Genomic DNA, 18,436 nt, shown 5'->3' on the forward strand with positions numbered 1-18,436 from the left:
TCGAAATCGAATTGAACGAAAGTACCTTTTGTTTCAGACTTTTTAAAGTTACGTTGCTATTGAAACTACAAAGTAAAATAGACTCCCGACTATACGGCTCGCGATTGTCCGGCTTGCGTACTACTGGCCTAGCTCTATAAAACTCCGTATATATATATATATATATATATATATATATATATATATATATATATATATATATATATATATATATATATATATATATATATATATATATATTTAACAACCTGCACTGCTTGTAACGCGTACAGAGAAACGCGAACTTGCCAAAGAAAAGCAATCATCTATCAAGGACTTCTTGAAAAACTAAAAACTGTAAGATTTTACCCTTTTGTGTCTGTCTTTTCACCTCCTGTAATTATTTAATAATTAACAGTAAAACAAGTTTAAATTTATTTAAGAGTTAGGCCTACGTTTTACGTTACTGTTATGTTTATTTCAAAATTGTGTATATGTACAGTGTACACCATTTTATGTTTCCGGCACTTAAGTTAGACATTATAAAATATTTATGTTTCCGGCACTTAAGTTAGGCATTCTAAAATGTATCTTAAAATGTCTACGATATTGTTGTGCTTGAACTTCGTTTTTAATCTTGATTATCAATTTTAACCAGGATGGAAAGTATCAAATGTTAAGAATGGAGTTAGTGTATAGGTATGTGGATTAGGATGCGTTGCAGTCTTAGTTTGTTTTTCTTTCTTCAAATGCAAAACTTATCGTTTTGTTTTGTTTTTATTTCAAGTTCGTTAAAAATAATCTCAAGAATACGTATTTTATGCTTTCGCGTTGTCTACTTAGCTTTGTTTCACATTGATGTTATTTACTTAGATCTTTAATATGTCTATATATAAAAGAAGTATTGACTGACTGATTGATCAACGCCAAGGGCAGACCGCTTAAGCTACAAAGCTGAAATTTGGATAGGGTATAGGATTTGTAATGTAAGGTCCCACTAAAGAAGAATTTTTGGAAACTCGACAGGGAATGGAAGTAAAGAGGGGTGGCAATTATTATTTTAAAATGGCCATATCTAGAAATTTCTGGAGGTGAGAGACATGAAATTTGGTATTTGAACATCTCATTTAAAATAATTAGACACGTGTTTAAGTGTTTATATTTGACCTAGAAGAGGATAGAATGGTGTAAGAAGGAGAAATGGCTGGAAATCACAGTTACTATAATAAGATGTCCATATTTTGGAATCTTTTGAGGTCAGAGATACAAAGTTTGATATTTGAACTTCGCATTTAAAATAATTAGACAGGCATTTCGCATTTTTTAATATTTACTCTAGAAGGGAAGAGAAAATGGTGGCAAGAAAAAAGGTTTGGGATGGTATTTAGAATTTTTGTTTAAAATAATAGACGTTTAAAATAAATGTATTTCAACGTGTTTCGATATTTCCCGTAAAAGAGAAAAGAGGGCGGATAGAAAAACAAGAGGGGAGGTTGCAATTGTTAAAATAGGATTGTCATGTTTCTAAGTTCGCCAAGGTTAGAGACAAAGTTATTTAAAATTTGAGCCTGAAACGTATGCAAAACTTGTGTAATCTTTGCTTTGTTAGAACGTATAACTTGAAGGATGAGGTGCATAAAATTTTGTTTCCTTAACATATATCTAATATCTTATTTAATATAAATAAAGTAAAAAGTTCGCTTGTGTGTCTGTGTGCGGCCTGAGGACCAGACGAGCGGACCGAGAGTTATCAAATTTCGGTCACGGGTACCTCTTGATCAGGCTCCAGACCAAGACGAAGCGTTTTTTTCAAAATACGAACCAGGGGGATCTCAGGGAGGCGTTTACCGGGACATGTAAAAGTAGTAGAAAATACCCGATGTTAGGGTCAAGTTCATAGTTTTTGCGATCGCTGAGATCGTGGGGGACAATACCGAGACATGTAAAAATAATCCAAAATGACTGATATTAATATCAAATTCATAATTTTCGCGGTCGCTGAGATGAATGGTGGTTCTCCCATAGGCATTGACTTCCAAAGACAGCCCCCATCGGCTGAAAACCAGAGGTGTTTTTTTTTTTAATTCGAACCAGGAGGTCTCAGGGGGCGTTTACCGAGATATGTAAAAGTAGTAGAAAATGACCAATATTTTTCCTTTCGTTTTTCAGTTTGTTTACATAGATATTTTATCTGACCCATGCGAAGAATGGGTATTTCAGCTAGTATGTATATACAGAAGAGTGTTCTAATATTTGTGTATTTTTTAAAATCAATTTAAAAAGTCGAAATGGAATCATCTTCTAAACCGAAAAATTCAGTTTCATTTTTGTCCTTCATTTGATTTTTCATTTTATCCGGTGTATGTCGGAAGCAATCTACAAAACTCATCCGATCTTGACTAAACTTGGCTGGAAATAAAATAGGCCTTGATTTGTTTAGTATACTTGTGAGATGTTTTCCTGTACAGACTTATTTTCCCCGTGTTGGCCCATTAAAGCTGATGCTTCGACATTGTCACATTTACAAAAAGAAAGAAAGCTCCTTATTAGAATAAAAATTAAAAGAGAATATATAGAACAAACCTATTAAACGTTAATTTGGCGTGTAGGCAAAACTATATTTATTCATTTGGTGTATTAAAGTGAGAGACATAGAAATCGTTTTTAACTGTAAAATCTTCGCAATCAAAATTCAAAAACTTATTAAAAGTATAATAAACGATGAGTTAAAACTCCGCTGAAGCCAGTAAAGTAACACTATTCTTCAGTGAACGTGGATCTAAACTGAAAGGATTTATGGAGAAAGATATGATCAGCTATGTCTATTGTTACGTTAATGTTCGGTCATTTCGGCAGGTGATCAAAATTAATAGTTGTGGTCTCCTAACAGCGAACGTTATTTTTCTAAGTAACGTTTACCCTTTCCAGCCTACATCTTTGATCTGTCCCCATGCGAACTCCATTTGTTTGGGAAGTTGATAGGAGGGTCCCGGGTGCAGCATTAGCTCCGCTCCCACAGCCATATGAATTCTGTAACAAAGGTATCCGTCGTTGGTTGGTGTTACAAAGGGAAAAGTTTATTTTTACGCCAGTTGTGACGACAATTGAGGTGTGAGTACATTTCTTTTCATTTACTACCTTCCACCGAATTTTATTTCAGTTTTGCTTATAAAAGATATCAGGGAAACCATAGTCTTAAAATTCCATCTCATTTAATAATGACCGCTGATGAATAACGAATAATGCAACGATACTTCAGTTCATACGTTCATTGAGCTTATTCTTCAATATGATGCCTCTAGTAAAGATTTTTTTAGTATTAACACAAAGAAGTGAGTCCATTAGCAGATCATTTCTACTTTATTAGAATAAAGTTAAATCAAAATTTTTAAAGTTATTTTACGTCCCACGTTTATGCCAGCTAGGTTAAAGGAGACTGTGAAGATGTGAATGAATGAAATGGTGGAATGAAGAAAGTGGGAGGAAACGGGAGAACCCCGAGGAAACCCACGCACACGATGTTTGTCCACCCCAAAGTTCACTAAGTAAGAAGTTGCTAATGCCAGTTAAGTTCTAAGTAATATATGTAAGTAATACAAGGTAACCAAAAAAAGTTCTTGTCGTTTTAGAGCAGTGATAAACGAAGAGCAATACAGTGAATACCAGTGGTACATACCTTTAGGTTTCGAAGTAACCTCCATCAGCATCCAACATTTTTTGCCAACATTGCTGCATCTGCACAATACCCTTGTGATAAGACTTGGTGGTCATGGATATAAAGAAGTCTGAGAGTGCGTTCCGCAGGTCTCCCTCATTTGCGAAGGATCTCCAACGGAGTTGGTTTTCGATAGAGTGAAACAGGATGTAATCTGTTGGCACAAAGTCCGGTGAATATGGAGCATGGCACAGTGTCTTCCAGCCAAATTGCTGAAGAGTCTTCCGGATTCTGTTTGCATATATATTTTTTGGCATTATCGTGCAGAAACAGCATACCGTTGCGATTCACCAATAGCGGCTCCTTCTGCCACAATGCACGGTGCACTCTTTGCAACTCCTGAGCATAGAGGTCAGCAGTGATGGTCTGATTAGATTTAAGGAGCTCGTAATGCACCACTTGGCGACAATTTCTCAATACAGAGAACATAAGCTTTCATAGGTACAGAGGTGGTCTTGAGGCGCCAAGAATAAGGTCACGTAACAACGCTTGGGAGTCTCATAGAGGACCCACTTTTCGTCACCAGTGAGCAAGCGATCAAAGATGGGTGTGTTCAGATGCCAAGTGAGCAAGAACAAGCAGGCTGTTGCTCGTTGTTCCTTGTTGGCTGCTGACAATGTGTGGGTACCCATTTGCATAGCTTGTATGACTTCCCTATCCCATGCAGATGCAGTCTCTTTCAGTAGAAACATGGAATCTTTCTGCAAGTTCATTACACATTAGACTAATGTCCTTGATGGCTGCTTTTAGGGCCTCATCATCCAACATAAGTGGTCGTTCATTGCGAGGTTTGTCCGAAAGGCTCATATCTCCCAAATTGATTTTTTTTTTTTTTTTTAACCAATGCCTAGCGGTGCTTTCGTTCACGGTATTCTCAAATGCCTGGCTTATGCAGCGACTTGATGCGGCACCTGACTGGCACACTTTAGAAGTCATACAACAAACACAAGTGAACAAGCCGTTTCGATACATCTATTTCTCTCTACACTGGACTAGCTATGACTGTTGTATGTATACAACGTGCCTGTATTACTCAAGGTCGATGGTGAGACTAATGTCCGATCGCTCGACAAGCACATGCGTGATTTTTTTTTATCTTGTATTATTAATGCCAGCTTAAAGCCAGCTGCTAAAAATTTCGTTCATACTTTGCAATGGTTGACTCAATATGTGAGTAGAGTAACTAATATTGTAAATTGTATTTGTTTCCTAATATAGGGTGACCAGATTCCGACAAGCAAAAAGTAGGACAAATATAATAGTTTACTGCGTCGGCAATACGCACGTCCTTATTTCATTTAACGTTAAGTTAATCATTCATTTTTGTTAGAAAGAAATGCACTCAACAAAAGTAGTGAAGAAATTCAACACAACTCCAAATGCTTTCATGGATGACAAAGTGGTTTATTTTTATGAATGCATAGTGTAACTTCGTGTTGGGCTAAAGATTTTTTGATAGTTTGTTGATTGTCCTCCTTCCCTAATGTTTTGAGAAGTGTTAAAAAAACACAGCGGTTCATCATTCGGGAAAAGACTGTCTCTGATTCGAAATGTTGTGAATAAGAAATGAAACATTTAAATATTGCAAATAAGTTAACTCAGGACATTTCACAGGACATTTTTTTAAAAAAAAAAAAAAGGACATTTCTTGATTTTCTAGGCGTCTTCGCAACACACAGAACAGTTCTTGGAAAAACAATACTGTACTGCGAAAATCAGTTCGTCTGGTCACCCTATCCTGATATCAAGTAAATTATAGATTCATACTATAAAAGGAAAATCTGTCAGTCTGTGACTAACGCTAATTTCTTGTTTGATGCATGCGTTTCTGGTCTTTGATACGTGCCTTCCCTGGCTGCCTAACGTTAATAAATGGCGCTATTGCGTATGCATGATGCTAACATAAACGTGCTTTTTTGTTATTAAGGCATCAGAAGTATCACTGTTCGTCTCTGCGGGTCCGAAAACTATGGATTCGATACTAATATCGGGCATTTTTAAATATCTCCTCACCTACCCCTCACTTAAGTTTCTCTGTCAAAATGAAATGATAAAAACAATCCAAGGCCGAACCTCATCTGTGTCGAAAATTTAATCAAGATTAGTTGAGTGGTTCAAACGTAAAGCGCGTAATTACATTACATTAAGATTATATTTCGCTTAAAATTCTGCAATATTATTTACGTTTAACAGGAAAATCAGTGTGTAAAGATGAGATATGATATCAATCGATAGGTCTCGTTGAGCAAAACACAGTGATGTAGGTGAATGTAAATCCTCGTGCGTAGTTTTCGAGAAAATCGATAAAAATAGTTTTCTAACACAAGAATTGCTGCTATACGATAATCACGCCACCTATTAAGATGAAACTGATATTAAACTACACACTAATTAATCTTTTCATTATGACACTAGCAAGTCTACAATACCCAGAACGGGTATGGTTAATGATGACGTTAAAAATGACGATTAACGTTTAAACGTGAGTCAGTCAAAAAGTTAGTTGCACTCCTTCGTAAATATTTTCGGTCAAAAGGTATTTTGATGAAACTGTGCGCCAACACTGCACGTGTAGCAGTATCGTGTGATGTAGCAAGTGGATGTGTTCTGATAATGAATCGTAAACATGTCTCGACAGCTGCAAGTGGCGTCCAAATTGGAAATGCATGCAGTGATTCGTTTTTTGTGGGCGATAAGGTGTAATTGCGTTGAAATTTATTGGCAGTTGCATGGAGTGTATGGTGAAAATGCAATGTCACGTCAAGCTACCGCGAACTGGTGCAACATATTTGAGAACGCACGTACAGATATTGACGATGCTGAGCGCGAAGGAAGATCATATAGCCCAGACCTTTCACCGTGTGAATTCAATGTGTTTGGTCCCATGTAAGACGAACTTTCAAAGCGACGACAACACTCGGGTGATGAGGTAAAAGCTGCAGCTTAAGAATGGTTATCGAGCATTGGACGGGATTTCTTTGCAGAAGGCATAGGCAAATTTGTACCGAGTCTTTACAAATGCGTAAATAACGGAGGTAATTACGTTGAAAAGTTGATTGTGAATGGAACTATTCGATACAAATAAAGTTTTGTAAAATGTCTATCCTGTTTTATTTTCTTAAGCAGTGCATCTAACTTTTGACTAGCCCTGGTGCTTTGTTGTTATTTAACTATAGTATTGTTAAAGACAAAACACAGATAAATCGATAACTGATATCGAGTTGAAAAGAAGGTAGATACTTTGAGAGTAATTACTCGTGCGTAAATTTCGAAAAAAATAGCGAAAAACTCATAGCAATTAAAAGTTACGTCGATCGTTGGTCTGATGAAGTTGATAGATTTAATTCTGCTGGAATAGGTTGATTAGAAACAAAACCACTTAGCGTAACAGCCATTTTTGTAGGCCCTACTCACTCCAGCACCATCTGTTAGCGATCGTCTGAACTATGTTCAGCCTAGCCCCGAACTGTGGTCAACGCTCTGCGTCATTCTATCGCTAACAAGCGTATTAAGAGTTTTCTAGTATTCGTCACGTCTTTTACTCACATGACGCCTCACTTTGCCTCACGACACTGGGTGGACGCCGAAAATTGGGAAGCACCGGCTGGGAATCGAATCCGGGACCATGCGGACGTAAGTCCAATGCTCTGATTAGTATATTGGTATCCCGTAGTACATTAATTACGTATATTTATTTTTTGTTTATGTGCTGCATATGAAAAGTATAGACTGTTAAATATTTCTCCTAACAGTGAAATACACAGTTCTAACATTAACTTACATGTTCCTAACAGTAACACACACGCTATTTGTAAGGTCGCTAGCTCCTTGAGTGATCTCCTGAATATATGTAAACACGAAAACAACATGTGAAATCAATTTTTCATGTCACCATTGGTGGACACTTTCATCAGTGAAATACAGCTTCAACATTTTTACAAATAGAGATTGTTTCCAACGGAAAAAAAAAAGTGAACCCTTCCTGACCTTTAGGACATCCTCTCTAAGTTCTTGAGGTTGAGGCCAGGTGAGAAGTACCCATTCATAAGCCCGTTTTCTTAAACTAACTGTATACAATTTATGCGTGCTACAATTGGTTTCAAATTTTCCACCCACCCTGTAGAGTTCATAAATAATCTAAACACCCTCTACTCTTTCAATGCCCTCCACTCTAACATCCATACCGTACATTGTGTCATAAATAACTTAATAATGTCAGTATATTACGCAGCATGTTGAAAAGTGTATTTATTTGCGATAGCTTTGTGACAGTGGATTGCTTGGTTGTATGGCTTTATTTTGCATGTCTCAGGAGAGAATGAATATCGAGCTGCGACCAGAGAGAAAGCTGAATTGTGATGAGAGGACGCGGCCGTCAGTGAAGGGAGACGGAATTTAAACAATCTGCCACAGCTGGTGACTGCTCCTCTTGTCCACATCACACACGTTGATGGAGTCGGAGGGAACGAAACGAGACGCTCACTCAAGTGAATTTCATGACTAGCGATGAAGTTCTCCCCTCGCGTATAGCTTGTCTCTTTTTCACTGGGTGAAAGTAGCTCCATCATTTTGACTTCTCTATTCCAACCCAAATAGACGTAAAAACTCTCCTGGTATTTTAGGATATTTTCCTTGTTCTTAGAATAAACTGTCTCAGCTTTAATTTCGAGCTCAGTTAAATTACAAAACATTTCTTTCTGTACTTGTGCAAACAATGTTCTACCGTTAAATTGTTTTCTTCTCTATTACTATAATACCCAAAAACTGTCAGAATGCCTAGCATGATTTCACACGTAGTATATTGATCACAGTAGCACCTTTGTAAGGGACAAATGAAAGAATGAAATTTATTAAAACAAACTATAGAGTACAAATTATAGAGAAGCGATCGAACCATTTTACACTCTTCTACCTACCCACTTCTCCTGTTCATCGTTGAACCTATTTCTATATATTAATTTTTTGAGTTTCCAAGATAAATTCAGATTTGAATCTCTTAAAATTTCGTTGCTTGTACATATTCGTCCAGTGCTGTTTCACTGTAAGACTTTTTGTTTTCAGGAAGGCATTCTTTCGAAATTGGTTTACTTTCCACCCTCAAGATTGCTACGATTGCTACATACATTATCAAGTTTCTGAGCCTTGTATTATATGAAATGAGTGCAACTTCTATATTGAAGACAAGAATATTGTATTGTTGATAAATTAAATGAGAATAAGGTTATTACAAACGGTTCAGTGCGAATAAAAAGGTTAACTGTAGCCGATTGAAGGATTTATGGTGTTTCATTGAGTGTACAAGTGTTCCATGCGAACAAATGGAAGATATAAAATAGGAAAAAAAGTTGGTGAGAGGTTTCACGTTGTGTGTTCGTTTATTTGGGATTATCTTCCAAATGTTTTAATGTGAGCCACTTTTAGTTTAACAAGGCACGCACTCAGAAATTTTTCTTGGAAGGAGTCCAACATTTGGGGGGGGGGGCGTCCAATACTACAAGTCACTATGTGTATGTAGTATTGAACAGGTATTATTCTGCACGTAAAGATAAGTAATTGTAAAATACTTCCACCTATATTTTCAGAAAAAAAATGATAGAACTAGATTGTTTTTACGGGAGATAAAGTGCAGATGAAGTGTAATATCAAATTTTCATACTAGATGTACATCAATCATTTTAGTGTTAAGTAAGTATAGTTTTATTGAGAAAGTATACAAATGTATATTGAATTAGGAAGTTTTGGGGGGGTTCGAACCCGATGGTACTCTTTCTGTGTTGTATATGAGTAGCTTTTGGTAGAAGCTACAAGGATTTTTTGGTTTAATAATTAAAAAATCCAATGAGAGTTTTCCTTCAATAAATTCATATACGGAAGACGATTTTCTGTGCTATTTTTTTTTTCAATAGATTTTTTGTTAATTTGTTCACTTCATACTCTCTTTCTCGTTTAATAGTAGTGTTGAACAAGCCCCCACTAATTCGGATGATTTAGGACATTTTCATCCCGTCCCTTTATGTATTTTGATTGACTTTAGGCCACCTCGTCTCGAGATGTCGTGAAACTGGTGTCTCGTCTCTGAAAGTAGATATTTTTTTCTTAGAAGAGCTCTGTCTCGTTACAGAAATTATCATCTCGTCTTATGGGCAACCTCACTAATTAGTGACATCTCTAGGGCATTATGTTTTCAGATGTTGCACATTCCATGCAAGTATTTGCAAGGTACACTTATCCGAATGAATATGAAAAAAAAACTTTATTTTGCAGCCCCAGTGTGTAAACCATTTTCCATGTTTCAATTTAACTTTTTACGTGTCGGCTTTGGCCTACCTGCAATTGTAAGAAAAGTGACAAGAAGATTGAGAAAAATAGAGAGAAATGTCTTTTTTTCTTTTTTTTACGGCCACTTCAATGAGATTTTACCTACCTGTACTCACTCAACGGAGATATAAACTTTAAATTGAATTCTTGAGTGTCGTAAAAGTTTTATTTGCTGGAAATAAAAACGGCACGTTGGCAAAATACGTAAGATATATATTCCCTTATGTGCTTCATGTATAGCTCTTCTTTCGTAGAGCAATAGGAAGATTACGTGAGGTAGTTTTGTTCTGAAATATTTTTATGTGTCGTTTGATGAAATAAGGAACTTCACAATACTATTTTGTCGTATTCCGAAAGAGAATTCAACAAAAATCTTTTTTTGAATTACTTTGAATTAGTACATTCTAGTAGGAGAATGCTTCTACATGGACATTTCTCTTACTGTGGACTTTTTTTCTGTCCAATTCCAGCAGAAGGGTATCCTGAAAATATTTTTACTATTACGATCAGTCACAACTTCAAAATCAAATTATACAAGATATCGCTGTCGCTTGATAATGTAACTCAACGTGTATTCTTTTGCAGAATATCAAGGTGATATTTCAACTCGACTCATACGCATTGCAACTTATCAACATGAATGAAACAGAAGTCATTTCCAACCACTCAATGTATGACGTAGGAGCAGACTTTTACAATCAGAGAGGAACATTTGAACAAACAAGGTGAGGGATGAGATGCGAGAATGGAATAAGTAGGGCAGACCTGTGTATTGCCGAACACCCTAGTGCGTCCAGTAAGAGAACGTCTCTGACAGTTCGCAGTGACATTGCCACTACTCGAGTGTCAAGGTTTTTTTCGGTGCAACTGTAGTGGCAATTTAATTATTGGTATAAGACAGAGTGATCGCGGTTGGTAACACTGGTATCAAAGTAGGGGCTGCAATGTCCCACCGCATGTGGTAACAAACGTCAGAGACCATCTCTTGTTGGTCGTGCTATAGTGTTGATCGAAGGATCTTTAAAAATCAGTTCATAGCACTGCTCTCTACCGGAGATACTTGGCTAACCTGTAACTCACAGTTCGAAAACAGTCGTTGAGTGGATTGGCAGCAATCGCAACATATTTTGTTGTTGTCCCGATTGCCTTATATTTTTGAGCCTACATTCTCGCCCAGTTAAATTTACTTGTGTTATACCTAGATTGTTAAAGACAATATAGTCTACATTATTCGTGCTCTATTTCAGCATTAATTTTTGTAATGCCACTAGCCGTAATGTACTTGACAACTAAGTCTAATCTTTACAATAAAATGGCGTCTCATGGGGCAACACAGCACAAAGTCCGTCATAACCTCCAGTCGAATGGGGAATGTAAGAATTGAACTCATAATTTTCACAGTGTTTGGAAACGAAAGGATAATGCATACATTTTGATTCCTGCAATTAAGACTTAATGCTGGGTCAATCCATCTGAATTGGTCCAAAAATGGTTGCTCGAGCATCTCCGAAATTATAAAAATTGGAGTGTGTTGAACCTTGTGTATAAGAAGGTCAATAACACTATTCACGTTGTCGTATGTACAAATGTTCCTGAATGGCGGCCATCTTTGTAGTCGGTGGAGTGTCAACTTTTGCATTTGCAAACGTGTACGAAAGCCACGGTTGCTCAGGATGTACGAATCAAACGAACACCAAACAAAAACAGATGTTTACAAGAGAGACTCAGGTACACGAAAAATATATCCTCTTAGTCCTAAATAAATATGTAGGTTGCAAACCAATACATGATATCAGAAAAAGTACAGAAAATTACATTTTCAAAGGGGCCTATGTTGGAATGACATAAAATGAAGGGATAAGTTTTGTGATGAATACTATTGCACGTAAAGTGTGTGCAGAAATATCCACAGCTATAATGTTGAAAAATTATTAATATTTGTAACTTATGACAGAAAGTACTCTTCTAGTGTTTTATACCTAGTCTTCCTTGTAATGTCCTCATTGAATAACGGGGGACACTTTCTTCTACATTTTCCGTCACCGCACATTCATCTGTTAGAAGTAAAGTGAATGTGTTCGTGAGTTTTGTGAAGATTTTGAGAACTCATATATTCGGTATTGTGATGTAGTTAAACAAAACTCTAAATAATAGTCATTCGACTTAAACGATTTATTTTAAGTTGATTTGATTAGGGATGCATTCGAGTCGAGTCGAGTCGAGATTTAAGCCTGTCTCGACTCGACTCGAGAAAATGTTGTCTCGACTCGAAAATATGTTGCTGTCTCGACTCGTGTCTCGACTCGACAGTCTCTGTCTCGACTCGACTCGAATTCGAGTCGAGACGTCTCGAAATTCGAGTCGAGACAAAATATACGAGTTAAAATATACACACACACATCAGCCAGACCGTTGTGACTACCTACCTAATTGTTAGTATATCCACCTTTTGTCATGAATAACAACGGCAGCGCGTCTTGGCATGGTCGCAATGTTCCTCGGTGGGTCGCTGGAGAGAGTTGGCACCACATATGCACACACAGGTCATCTAATTCCCGTAAATTCCGGGGAGGGGGTGATGCACCCTCACGTCACGTTCAATCACATCCCAGATGTGATCGATTGGGTTCAGATCCGGAGAGTTTGGGAGCCAGCACATCACTTGGAACTCGCTCCTGTGTTCCTCGAACCACTCCATCACACTCCTGGCCTTGCGACATGGTGCATTATCTTGTCGAAAAATGCCACTACCGATGGGAAACATGGCCGTCATGAAGGGGTGTACGTAGTCTGCAAGCAGCGTGCGATACCTCGGCCGTCATGGTGCCTTGCTCAAGCTCCACTAGACACATAGATGCTCACCTGAATGTTCCCCAGATAATAATTAAGCCGCAGCCAGTTTGTCTCCGTCCCGCAGTACAGATGTCAAGGAGCTGTTCCCTATGAACACTACGGATTCGCACCCTCACATCGTCATGATGAAGAAGATATCGGGATTCATCAGACAATGCAACGCTCTGCCATTGTGCCAAGGTCTAGTGGCGATGGTCACGTGTTCATTTTAGTTATAGTTGCCGATGTCGTGGTGTTAACATTCGCCATCGTTAGGAGTCTGTGTTCAGACTAGTGTTGTGAAGGTCTGTGAAAAAAACGGAAATTTTGGGTTTAAAAAACAATTTTTTTACTGTTATTCCGAGCTGGGGAAAAAACGGAAAATTTGTGTATTATCAGAATCATCATTTAATCACAGAATCATTTTAGTTAATATGTTAAATCAAACATATATTTCATAGAGATATCTTGATTGTTCTATGTAAAATTCCGGAAATTTTGAAACCATTAGAAAAAATCGTTTGTTCGGAAATATTGGCAAAAACAGGAAAATGTATTTTAAAAACTATTTGTTAGCCTGATGCTAGTAATCTTACTTGCTATAACATGTGTGCAACATATACAGTGGGAAGTCGAAAATCCGAACTAATTGGGACCACAGGTGTTCGGATTTTCGAAAATGACCAAGAAAATGCCATTTAGGCTTACATACTGTACGGTATGTTCTTCTATCGATACAGTGGTTATTCAGTACATACAGTAATTACAATACCGTACGTAAGGCTACTTACATTTAATGTTTCTGCAGAACTTGCTTGTACTCTAAATAACACTGTTCTTGTAAGTCACACTTAAAACTTATAGGCCTAAGAAAAAATAAAAATAAAAATACATGACAAACAATTACATATAAATGAAATTTTGTAAAAACACTGACTTCACATAACGTCGATGGACACGCTATTGTTTGTTTATCGCTAGCGTTAAGACAAAATGTAAAAAGCTTCTAGGGACCGCATTCGGATTTTTGACGTTAGGATTATCGACGTCCTACTGTATATACAATGTATTTCGCTAACGGAAAAATACTTAAAGCAACAGGTTTTAATTCTACTTTACACATATATACCGCACAAGTGAGTAAATTTGAGCAGCGAGAAATATATTAAATGAAACTTCCGTTAGTTATTATCACAGACTAGCAGAATATCCATTCTTCGCACGGGGAGAATACGTTTCATTTTGGACACAAAGAGCACCAAAACTGTCATTAATGAACTTGTGGAGCCCCAAAACTATGAATTTGACATTAATATCGATAATTTTCAATTATGTTTACATGTCACCATCCTCCTTAGAGTACTAATGGGGCTGAATTTGTGGATTTAAACGGCATCTTCTGCTCATCTCAGCGAGTATGGATTCGAGGCCATTTTCGATCATATATATATATATATATATATATATATATATATATATATATATATATATACAGAGGCGGATCCAAGGGGGCTATAGCCCCCCCTTCACACTCAAGTATACACTGCATAAAATGGGCTTCAATCCTGCTTTACACTGGATAAAACTGCAAACTATGGTTTAGCCCCTCCCTTGATCATATCCTGAATCCGCCACTATATATATATATATATATATATATATATATATATATATATATATATATATATATATATATATATATATATATATATATATACTGTATATAATGCTCAAAAAAATTAGGGGTTCAGCTGAAATATCACACAAGACCTTAAGATAGTGTATGAATAAGCTTGTGTTTGACTCATATATATCATACAAGAAGGAATGCTTTAAGATACACTAGAAAAGTGGGGCACATACTGGTGTTGGGGCACGGAAAACCTTGTTCACATGGCTCATGACACAAGACGGTTATGTGTGCATCTCTCGAACTGCCCATAAACAGGCAAAGCAACAACACTGATTGTTCCTTAATATGTCATATGATCACTTCGAATAGCCAACAGAGCCTCGCACCTGCGTGGCATGGATTCAATCAGATTATCGATGAGTTCTTGGGGGATGTTGTGCCACTCATCCAGAAGAGCGACTTCCAGCTCTGGAATGGTTGTTGGATTTACTGGCCTAGCGGCAATTCGTCTGCCAAGCATATCCCAGACATGCTCAACTGGAACGAGATCCGGAGAGCATGCTAGCCACTTCATCCGAGCGATACCCTCAGCATCTCATCCACTAACCGAGTTCTGTGAGGACAAGTATTGTCATCCATAAAAAGGAACGAATAACCAATGGCACCAGCATAAGGAAGAACAAGAGTTTTCATGATCTCATCCCTATATCTGAGAGCCGTCAAAGAGCCATTTCGGATGATGTGGAGCTCAGTACGCTCACCAATGCTGATTCCTGCCTACACCATCAGTCCACCACTATGATACTGGGATCTTTCTCGCACAATCATGGAATTGTGTCGTGTTCCACACTCTCTCCAGATGAAAACACGTCGATTATTAGGCTCTACACCAGCGTTTCCCAACCGGTGTGCCGCGGCACACTGGTGTGCCGCGAATGGACCGCTGGTGTGCCCTGAGGAAATCGAATCAAAATTATTAATTTTATAGCAACCGAATTGCAAGACATAGGGGAAAAAATGTGCATTTTTGTATTTCACATTACTATGAATTTCTACCATGGAAAAAATTACTGTAATTGTAATATATTATTCTACATCTATTACTGTGTAGCAGACAGTATTTCGGCTCGTACACATTTCCACGGTTAGCTGCTATGTTACGCTTCAATTGAGAGTCATACTAACACCGAAAAATGGAAGCACTTGTACGGTACGCGTCAAGTGAACGTTCATAGAATACTCATTCGCACGTGAATGGCAGAACAACACTTTGTTCAACAGCTGTGTTTTGACTTCGACGCATCGCAAACTGTGTGATTGCAATAATATGCACCGGTTTTGGCTAAAACAGCAAAGTTAAAAGTACAAGACATTTGTTTGTTCGTTCGTTATTTAGTGATCTTCGTTCTTAGTGAAAGGTTGGATACAGATTTCAAAAAAAAAAAAAAAAAACGTATTTTTAAAAATTTGAGTCCTATATTTCATTGCAATTGTTTTCTATTTTAAAATTATAATAAAAAATAAGCATAATGAACTAGCATAGGGGAAAACCAGTGATCGAGCTTTCATCTCTGTGAGAAGATGATCAGTAATCACAGACAAAAAATTACCATTTTATTTTAGATTAGCAAATAATAATAATAATAATAATAATAATAATAATAATAATAATAATAATAATAATGAGTGTGCCGCGAGAATTCAAGATACACCCATAGTGTGCCGCAAGTTGAAAAAGGTTGGGAAACGCTGCTCTACACTGAATCGAGACTCGTCAGAGAACAAAACATTGCCCCATTCATTGCGTCCCCACCCACGATGTTCCTCCGCCTACGCTCTTCGATCAACACGGTGTCGTGCAGTTAATGGGACACACACCATAGGCCTACGTGCGTAGAGACCACCTTCTCGAAGGCGATTGCGGACCGTTTGAGTAGATATTATGCGTCCTGTTGTTGTTCGGAAGGCTCGCGGTAGCAGAGTTGTATTCTGGTTTCGACGCGCTGTTAACAACAGATAACGATCGTCTCTGGCTTTAGTTGCTAGTGGACGGCCCTGTCCTTGTCTTCTTCGAACACTTCCAGTTATTTGAAATCGATTCCACAATCGGGAAATCACACTTTGTGCCACTCCTATGGCATGTGCCACCTCCCGCCATGACTGACCAGCTTCCAACCTCATTGGGGGCCGCGGTGGCTCAGTGGTAGAGCGTTCACCTCTGGTGTTTGGGGTCCCGGGTTCGATTCCAGCCCCTGCCAAGTAAACTTTGTGGTGTACAAAAACCGTGTGCGTGGGTTTTCTCGGGGTTGTCCCGTTTCCTCCCACTTTCTTCATTCCACCCTTTCACTCATCTCTCATCATCACCGTCTCCTTTAGCCTAACCGGCATAACCGTGGGACGTAGAAACTTAAGATTTTTCCCGGTCCGCATAAAATTATAGCTGAATTTGCATATCATCGCTAATGGAATTGTCACCATTGATTTCAGCGACTGCGAAAACTATGGATTTGACACTAATATCGGTCATTTTGGATTACTTTTACTTGTCTCGGTATCCGATCCCCCCGGTGACCCCCGGCCCGAATAGGGTGAATTTGTAAGTTAATGTGATCAGAGTTTTCAGCGACCGTGAAAACTACGAATTCGACAGTAATATCGGCCATTTTCTACCACTTTTACATGTCCCTGTAAGCGCCCCCTGAGACCTCCTGGTCCAAATTTAAAAAAAAAAAGAATCGTCTTGATCTGGGGCTTGGGCCAGGGTACCCCTGACTAAAATTTGGTAACTCTCGGTTCACTCGTCTGGTCCCCAGACCGCATACAAACAGACAAACACATTAGACTAGATAGATTCTTGCAAATTATGCCAGATTTTCATATTATCTTTCCGAACTAATTTTAAAGACCCGCTCCTACTTATCTTTATATATATATACGCAGTATCTCTATACATATCTATCTATATATATATATAACAAACGTAGGAATTACACCCTCAATAACGCTCCTGGAGGATCCCTTTCTCAAAAAAAAAAAAAATGCTGGGGAAACACTTGTAGAAACTTCATTTTTCGTGCCAGACAATTACCGAGACCTGGTGAACAAAAAAAAAAAAAAAAAAAAAAAAAAAAATTAGCGATCGAATTAAAAAAAATAGTTCTCCATAATAGTATTCACTGAGAATAATGTTATAAAATTTAAATTTTATGGGTAAATCAGTAGACTTTGAATACATCCACATCGTATCCACTAAGTTGAGAAATTGTGTACCTCCAGACATGGGCGGCCGAAGAAAATTTTCTAGGGGGGCATCTTCAATGTTTGCTATATTAGTCTGGCATTTAATGTGCATGATTTGTTATATTACGTGTACATTTTCGTGAGCCAGGGAGGTTCATTCTTATCAAACACGGAGATTAAGAAGGAGCAGATCTACTGCACAAAATATAATAAAAACATCTCTTTCGGATTTCTATCATCCCGCAGTCCAACCCCGAGACGGAAACATAAGAGATAGGCTTTTTGTTTTTAAACAAGATAACGTGCCTAGCGAATGCTTTACATTGTGAAGATTATATTAGTGAAAATTAAACGAATATAATTTTACAACTTAATATACATATCACTTAATGTTGAGCTCCCCGTTGCTATGTGGTTAGCGTATGCGCCTTTCTCGAACGAGTTTTGATTCATGGTAGGAGCTCATGTGTTTCAAATCCGACTTTAAACTGTACGTTCACGTCTTGTAGAGCTTTGCTTCTGAAAACGACGCTAAACTATAATCTAATTTAATATTACTAAATATTAAAAAATAATGACTTACCAAGGTGACGTCAATTTGGCAGTCATCAAATCCATTTTATACTTTCACTTAATCCAGTGGATATTAATATAACAATTACAAGACACACGTCATCATCTTCTCATGTATCTGCATTATTTGATTCATCCATAGATTT

At 37.6% G+C, this 18,436-nt stretch overlaps 1 protein-coding gene across 3 annotated transcripts in view; it reads left to right on the plus strand.

Moving 5' to 3' along the window:
• The window catches only part of LOC145681029 (kelch-like protein 5), a 589,536-nt gene that overhangs the window by 432,882 nt on the left and 138,218 nt on the right, over nt 1-18,436 (plus strand). The window lies entirely within an intron of this gene.

Source organism: Thermobia domestica, chromosome 3 (assembly GCF_964235325.1).
Source record: "Thermobia domestica chromosome 3, izTheDome1.hap1.1, whole genome shotgun sequence".
NCBI classification, from domain to species: Eukaryota; Metazoa; Arthropoda; class Insecta; order Zygentoma; family Lepismatidae; genus Thermobia; species Thermobia domestica.